This window comes from Colius striatus, chromosome 13 (assembly GCF_028858725.1).
Source record: "Colius striatus isolate bColStr4 chromosome 13, bColStr4.1.hap1, whole genome shotgun sequence".
NCBI classification, from domain to species: domain Eukaryota; kingdom Metazoa; phylum Chordata; class Aves; order Coliiformes; family Coliidae; genus Colius; species Colius striatus.
In genome coordinates this window covers 10663876-10670548 of record NC_084771.1, presented here as the reverse complement: position 1 = coordinate 10670548, position 6673 = coordinate 10663876, and the positions used below count along the sequence as shown (strand labels likewise).

The following is a 6673-nucleotide window of genomic DNA, read 5'->3' as shown; positions in this document are numbered from 1 at the left end:
GATAACATTCAGAGGAAAGTCCATTTGCTCTTGTCATTTATTTCTTGCCTGGGCTCCATCACCTCCTGTTTGAGACAAGAGTTGTCCATCTTCACCAGTACCTGGGAACTTCTCCACTGAAAGCAGGATTTAAGGTCTTTGTGCTGATTTTGGTATCCTTGGTGTTTTCTGTTTCTACTGAAATGAACCCCGTAATGCTTCTCTTCCTTCTGCCTCTCAGCAAAGCCCAGCAGCAGGAGCCAGCAAGAAGCACAGCCACGGGCTGCCTAGATCTCAGCAACTGAAGCTGGTGCCAAAAAAGCAGCAGTGCACAGAGTGCCCCTCGAAGGAGTGTGTGCTCCTGAGGTCTGACCCAATAAACCTCTTTCTGGAGGGTCTTTGTAAAGGGGAGCAGCTGGGGGGCTGGAGAGGTGGTGTGACTTGGCCACCTCAGCCTGGGAGCTCATGGGATGACCCTCCATGAATGGGCTGATGGTGTAAAAAGTTAAAGGCCTTTTAGTAAAGTATTTGGGATTCGACACATCACTGAAACAACCAGAAAACCAGGTGGAAAACTGATCTGAGCGAGTGCTGCTCTACAGTGATTGATATGATGATCCCAATTACATCTAATTGTGGTTATCCTATTAATAACACCCTTTTTCTGTAGCACACACCTGCCTCTCCATAGGAAACACTACTAATATAACTTAAAACACCAATTACACGCAAAGGAAAAGCAGCAATTAAATCCACTCAGCCTTGCCTAAGTCATGATTTCACTTCCCTCCAATATTTTGAACGTTATAAGGGCTGTTTCTTAACACAAGAGCAACTCTTTTCTTTGTGAGACCTCCTGTTTATCCATGCAGGACCACCACCAGCTCGGACACTGATGGAAAGCGCTGTTGGGTGCTGGGGCTCTACAGAGAGAGCTGTCAGGGATGCGTGGCCAGGGTGGGAGAGCTGAGCCTCATTGGTGGAAGCTCTGAGGCAGTGCTGCTTGTTTGTTTGTTTGTTTTCTCCAGGGGTGACTCTCCGGGGTGGAAATAGGAAGCCAAGCTGCTACTTGTGTCGTGTCAGGGCTGGGGAAGGGGCTGGGAAAGCTCACAGCTGTTGCCCCAGGTGTCTGAGGGTGTCAGATGAGCAATTGGAAGCACCTGTGCCAGCCCAAATGGTCTGATTTTGCGCAGGTGGGCTTGTGGCTGGGTGAAACGTCTCCTTGAGGAGCAGGAGGAAGATGGAGAAAGAAGTGACTTTTCCTCTCAGAAATGGAGACAAACTGGAAAGAAGTTGACTGTGAGCCCAGCCCACGATGGCAACTCCGTTCACGAATAAGGAGCCTGGATAACACTGAGGCAATTCTTAAAGTCCCACCACCCTGGCGGCTCGGTTGTGGTGGTGAAGCTGTGGGGAAAGCTGGTGTCGGCTGCTCTGCGTCGTGCCTGAGGCCCTGAGCCTCTTGTCCTGGCACCTGCAGGGCTGGGCTGTGGTCCGCGGGGGCTGGTGGTCCCGGAACCCCGCTGAGGAGGCCACGGGCGTTTTGCAGGGCCCGGCTGGTCGGCGGTGGCGAGTTCCTGCCTCAGTTTCCCCAGGGCGAGGGCTGGCGGGTGCCGCTGCGGAGCCGTCTGGGGCTGTAACCCCGCTGGCGGGGGCAGACCCGGCCGCGCTTCCTCCGATTGTTCTTACCGCGGGAGCAGGGCGCGGGGGGGGGCGGGTTAGAGAACAAGCCCCGTGGGCGCCGGCGAGCGGGGCGAGCATCTCCCCGCAAAGCTCCCCGAAGCCCCGCTGCGGCCTTCCCCCGCGGGCGCGGAGCCTCCCCCGCGCTGCCCCCGCGCCCGCGGAGCGCCGGGCGGGCGGTGCCGCGCAGGCGAGCGGGGAGGGGGGACGCGGTTCCGCGCTCACCGGCCGCACAAAGTTTCCGTCCGGGCGGCCGCTCGCGCCCAGGCCCGGCACCTTCCGAAATAAGGGAGGCTTTCATAGTTATTTTTTTCCAATTTAATCCTTTTTTTTAACCGTTCTTTCGGGGCGGCGGCCGGGCGCGGCGAGCAGCGGGCGGGCCCCGACGGGACGGGGCTGCGGGGGATGCGCGGCGGCGGCGGAGCAGCGCGGCCCGAGCCGGGCCCCGGCGGGCCCCCCCCGCGCCCCGCTGCCCGCGGGCGGCCGCCGGCCCCCGGGACGGCCCCGGCCCGGCCCGGCGCGGCCCGACCCGCCGCTCCCTGAGCGCTCCGCGGCCGCGCCGGGGGTCCCGGGCCGGGGCCGGCGGGGAGCGCTCCCCGGGCAGAGCCGGGACGGGGGCGAGAGGCAGGTCCCGGGGGCGGCCCGGCGGCGGGGGCCGCGCATGGCACCCGCACCCCCTGTACCGGCTTTTGGCTGTTCTATTTAATTGTATTTGTTTCCGAGCAGCTCGCACTGTTAGTTCCTATTTTTCTTTTTTTCCTTTTTTTGGTAATTTTATTTTTGTAGAAGGTTTTTTTACCATTTCAACGTGAAGCCGCCAGCGGAGTTTGCACTTATTTCCCGGGACCGCGTTAGCGTGCGGCGCCGAGGCCATGCGGTGAGGTAAGAGCGGGGCCGCGGCTGCCGGCGGAGAGGGGCTCGTCGGTTTCCTTTACATTTCTGCCCTGATAAATGTGTTGCCTCCTCCCTGCCCAGCGCAGGTACCTGCAGCACGGACGCCCTCCGCCCTCCGCGTAAACGCGCAGAGCTTGGGTTAGTTTTGAAAAGGCTTTCTGTGTAACTTTAACTGGAGATGTCGTTGGTTTTCGTTCCGCTCGAGCCGCTGAGGATGTGCGGAGCTGAAGTTGAGCGGGGCAGCCGCTGCTGGGGGCCCGATTCCGAGCGCAGCCGGGTTTGATTTTCCGGCTGGATGTGTCAGATTTCAGTGGTTTATGCCTGGTTTACGCTCGTGTGAACTGCCCGAGAACTGGGTCATTACTCACCCAGGCTGATTCAAAGTATGTTGGAATCCAGGAGAGTATTTTCTGTTGGCTGTAGTGAATGTTTTCTGGTTGGGAAGGTTTGGTCCTTACTGGCTTTAGTAGTCCCAGGGAAGCTGATGGGGCAACCTCGGTGAGAACGTCTTACTCATGTGTTTATTGAGTCTGGCTGGAGGGTTCCTGTGAGATCTCCACCTCTGTGCTTTTGTTTTACACCTTAACATTTATTCGATGAGCTGTTTCAAAACAGAGGGATTAACAGCTGATATAAACTCCCTGCTCCTCCCTCTCACTTTATGTGAGAAGAGGCACACGGCTTTCCCCTGAGCCACGACAGCTCCCGGCAGAGCAGCAGCAGCTCCGGGCTGGGTGCGGGGGTCCCCTCGTACCTCTCAGCCGGTTGCAGGTTGTTGGTCTGTGATGCAGCAGAGCCGGATCTCAGCCTACTGTAACTGTTAAAATCAAATATTTATGGAATGCCGCTCACTCCCTCTGCTTTATCTTCACTGGTTGGCTTTGGGGAAAAGAAAAGTGCCAAATCTGTGTAAGTTGAGCTGCTCTGGTCCAGGTGCCGGAGCTCCTGCGCAGGGGTGTGTGGGTGCCCGGTGCTGGCTCACACAGGTGGCAATTGTTCCCTGATTGAACAAGGGACCAGGCAGGGACCGGGAGTGCCCAATTCCTGCTGTGCCATCCCGTTCCCTGCTGTGCTGTGAGTGCCCTTCACACCCTTGTTCCCAGCTGGAATGAATTAACTTGATTTCTACACGTTGCTGTGAGAAAAAATAAGTGGGTGGTTGTGTCGGGGTGGGAGAGGGGTGCACTGTGCTGCCTCACTTTCCCTGTAGCTGGGGGAGTTCTGGAACAAGAGCTGCTCAGAGCAAAGCTTCCTCATTGCCTGTGGCTGAGGTGTCTTCTGTGATGGGGATGTGGGGCAGGCTGTGTGGCCTCAGAGTGGGCTGTGTTGTCCAGAGAGGTGTCAGTGAGCTTCTTGCCATGCTGTCCTGCACAAGAAGTGCCAACCCTGAGCCCAGGAGCTCGGCTGGCTGCTGGTGGGACTCTTGAGTCTGGAGCTTTGGGCGGTGGCCACTGCAGTTGTGATGGGAGCTGGTGGTCTGAGCAGAGAAGCTGCTGGTGGGAGGAGGATGAAGCAGGTGCATCACACGTACCTGTGCAAGCAGGAGAAGGGAAAACACATCACCTGCTTCAGGGGAGCCTCTGGAGGAGTTGAGCTGAAAGCACTGGGGAAAAGTCTGCCTTGAGAAGACAAGTCTGGAAACTGCAGTTCTTAATCTGAGATACTAAAAGTCTCAGGTTCAATGGGTCGATTTTCTGGCCCTTTGCTCCATTTCTGGTTCATCCCATACCTGTTGCAATCGTTCCTTCTTTCCATCCCGATTCCCCAAGCAGCAGAGGCTCCTGCCCTCTCCGACCTCTTACCGCTGGTTTTCCCGAGTGCTAATTGCTCTCAACCATCCTGTTCAGTGGGTTTTTATTCTTTTGAGCGTGCAGGCTCCTGTGAAACTTCCAGGTGAAGCATGAGAATGGGTTATCTTACTGAGACCTCTCAGAAATAGTCTTGGGAATCCCGAGGATCTGAGGCTGGCAGCTGAAAAACCACCCAGCTAATTACTGCAGCCTGGTTATGCTCAGAGCAGTTATTTCTGCCTGTATTTACCCGGCTGTTTGTGCTCTCAAAGAGCCCTCCAATTTCTGCAATAGTATTACCAGATTGAATAAAATTACCCTGCTTTGCTTAAAAAGAATAAGTGAAGCCTCCCATAAATAAAATGGCTAGAAAAGAGGAGAAATAGAAGGAGCAGGCAGAGTGCAGGAGTGCTGCTGGGCCGGGTTCCTGCCGGCACCACAGGCCAGGGACCTGAACACGTGTCTTGCCCAGTGGCCTCTTGCCAGGCACCTTTCAGAGCACAAACCTCACCAACTTTAATTTCTGTGAGGCTTTTCTAATCCCAGGTTTGTTGTGTTTGGCTTTGCTAGGTCAGGCAGGCGATAGCTGTCTGGAGGAGAGGTTATTTCTGTGCTCCGTGCTGACATGAGGACGCGGCGTTCGTTTTCCGTTAAGTGACAGATTTATTGGGAGTTTTCTTCGGCTGCACGATCTGACCTGAAAACCTGAGTTATCAGTTGCCAGAAGGGGGCATTTTGCAAGCGTGGTAAAGGATTTCAGCAGCGCAGGAGAGATGGGGAGGGGGAGCTTGGCTTAGTGATGAAGCAGGCAGTGATGCATGGCTGGAAGCTTCAGCCTCTTGGGGAAGAGTTTCCCGGAGCACACATGGTCTTAACAAAATTATTGTGTACCTACATGCTAGCAAATGAATTTTGAGATTGTGTGCAGAGGGATGAGTGCAGGGAGAGCAGTTCCCTGTCTCTCTGCAGCCTGCAGGGCACGAGGGGGTTGTTAAAATAAGAAATTAGGGAGTCGTGTTGGTTTTTTTCCCTGAAGCCACTTAAAAATGTGTTTTTTCACCTCTTTCCCAGTAAATGGGTTTTTCTGCTGTAGGCTGAGCTCTGAGAGCTTCATGCTGGTCTGATGTTCTTGCATGTGGTTTCTCTACTTTTCTTCTCTGGAAAGAGAACATTGCCTGATCTGGAGCCCACAGCTCAGCATTTCCTTCCAGTTGGACACATCGCTGAGCTCCTTGGTGCTCATCCTGCCTCAAGCCAGACACACATGGCCACTAAAGCCAGTCCTTGGCTGTGGAAATGCCAAGAAGCTCTGCAGGGGCTCTGGGGGTTGGTGTTTGTGTGTGGGGTGTGTGTTGGCTTTGAGGTCTCAGCCAGTACATGCTCTCTGACTGCACCATCTCTGTCCTCTTCTGTTCCCATCTCAAACCTTGAGGCCCTCCTTGATCCTGGGGTTGAGGCTTTGCTTGCCTTCTCTTTAAACCTCTGCCTACTGTAGGTGCAGCAGACTGTTGGGAGGTGGTCCTGCCCCTCGGGGTGCTTGGCTGCAACCTGGGCTGCTGCTGGGGGCTGTGACACCCTCATCCTCTCCTTATAGGTGGGGAGAACAAAGCCAAGTTAGGTGAGCTGCTGGACAGAATGGGATGAAAACCTCTTATTTCTGCTTTACCAGCCTCGTGTTTGACATGCAAGCTGTTGAGTATACAGTTCTTTCCTGGAAAAATGGCCTTTTTGTTGTCTACCAGCACACTTCTGGAGCAAAGGCCCTAAACTGCTCATACCAATGTTGTTTAAACAGTTTGCACTTTACATGTGCTAAATCCAGCAGTAAGGGACTAAATTTGGCCAGTTGTGTTATTTCTAGGAGGTTTCAGTTGAGGTCCTGAAGCATCTCAGAATATTTGGGATTGCTGCTGAGCCAGGCTTCAGGTGCCATCACCTGTTTTCTGTCCTTTTTTCTCTTGAAATAAATCCATGGCAAGAGGCTTCTTGGGCAAAACAGACTTGACTAAGTCCCCATCCCTGGAGATACTGCAAAGTTGTGTGGCTGAGGTGCTGAGGGCCACGGATTGGTGGTGGGCTTGGCAGTGTGAGAGGAGGGGTTGACAGTTCTGTGGTTCTATGACTCGGAGAAATTAATTTGTCACCAGTTAAATCAGAGTAGGGTAATAAGAAATAAAACCATATTAAAAAACCCTTGTAGCAGCTTCTCACAGAAACCACCCCTGTAGCCTCCCCTCACCACCCAAACCCTGCCCCACAAACCTGATACGGGACTTTTAGGCAGGTAAGTAACTTCAGGACTAAAAAACCTCACAGAAATAGTTTCTGCC

The 6673-nt window shown here is 54.4% G+C and overlaps 1 protein-coding gene across 1 annotated transcript in view; it reads left to right on the top strand.

Annotated features, from left to right (window-relative positions):
• The first annotated feature begins 2232 nt into the window (after nucleotides 1–2232).
• Nucleotides 2233–6673, top strand: part of ARHGEF9 (Cdc42 guanine nucleotide exchange factor 9) — a 196573-nt gene continuing 192132 nt past the window's right edge. Inside the window, exon 1 of the mRNA XM_062006749.1 lies at nucleotides 2233–2541. The gene's annotated coding sequence lies outside the window, so the exon portion shown is untranslated. The remainder of the gene's footprint in view (nucleotides 2542–6673) is intronic.